The sequence below is a fragment of the Morone saxatilis genome, unplaced genomic scaffold (assembly GCF_004916995.1).
Source record: "Morone saxatilis isolate NCDOM2014 unplaced genomic scaffold, NCSU_SB_2.0 Contig9, whole genome shotgun sequence".
Taxonomy (NCBI): Eukaryota; Metazoa; Chordata; class Actinopteri; family Moronidae; genus Morone; species Morone saxatilis.
In genome coordinates this window covers 1,998,196-1,998,703 of record NW_023340268.1, presented here as the reverse complement: position 1 = coordinate 1,998,703, position 508 = coordinate 1,998,196, and positions in this window count along the sequence as shown.

Here is a 508-nt window from a genome sequence, read left to right as displayed (position 1 = left end):
GTCAGGACTGCCAAGATGGTGAGATGGCCAGAGCGGACCACACTGAACTCCACAATGACTCTAAGGTTACCACTTATTACTAAAGTACAGCTACTCTTTATTAAAAAACATTAGAGGACCTTTAACTTACCATTCATTCAAATAATGCAATAAAAATAAAGTAAAACTCATGTTTGAGAAAGTATTTGAAGTAAGTGATTGCTAACATTATGTACATTTTATAAAGGTAATGTTTTTACCCCATGAAAGTAATTTTCTATCCCCTTCCAATCAGGTTCCCTGTTGTTTTTGTTCTTCCTTTAGGTTTATTTTGCTATAAATGATCACAGACTGGCTTACTGACATAGACACACATCCAGTCACCTCTGGCTGCCATCTGGAGGTTTTAAAGGATTCAGGTTAGAAGGTGTTGAGGGAAAGGTGTTGGTGTTGAGCATCCTCTGTGGATGTGTGTGTGTGTGTGTGTGTGTGTGTGTGTGTGTGTGTGTGGGTGTGTTGTGTGTGTGTG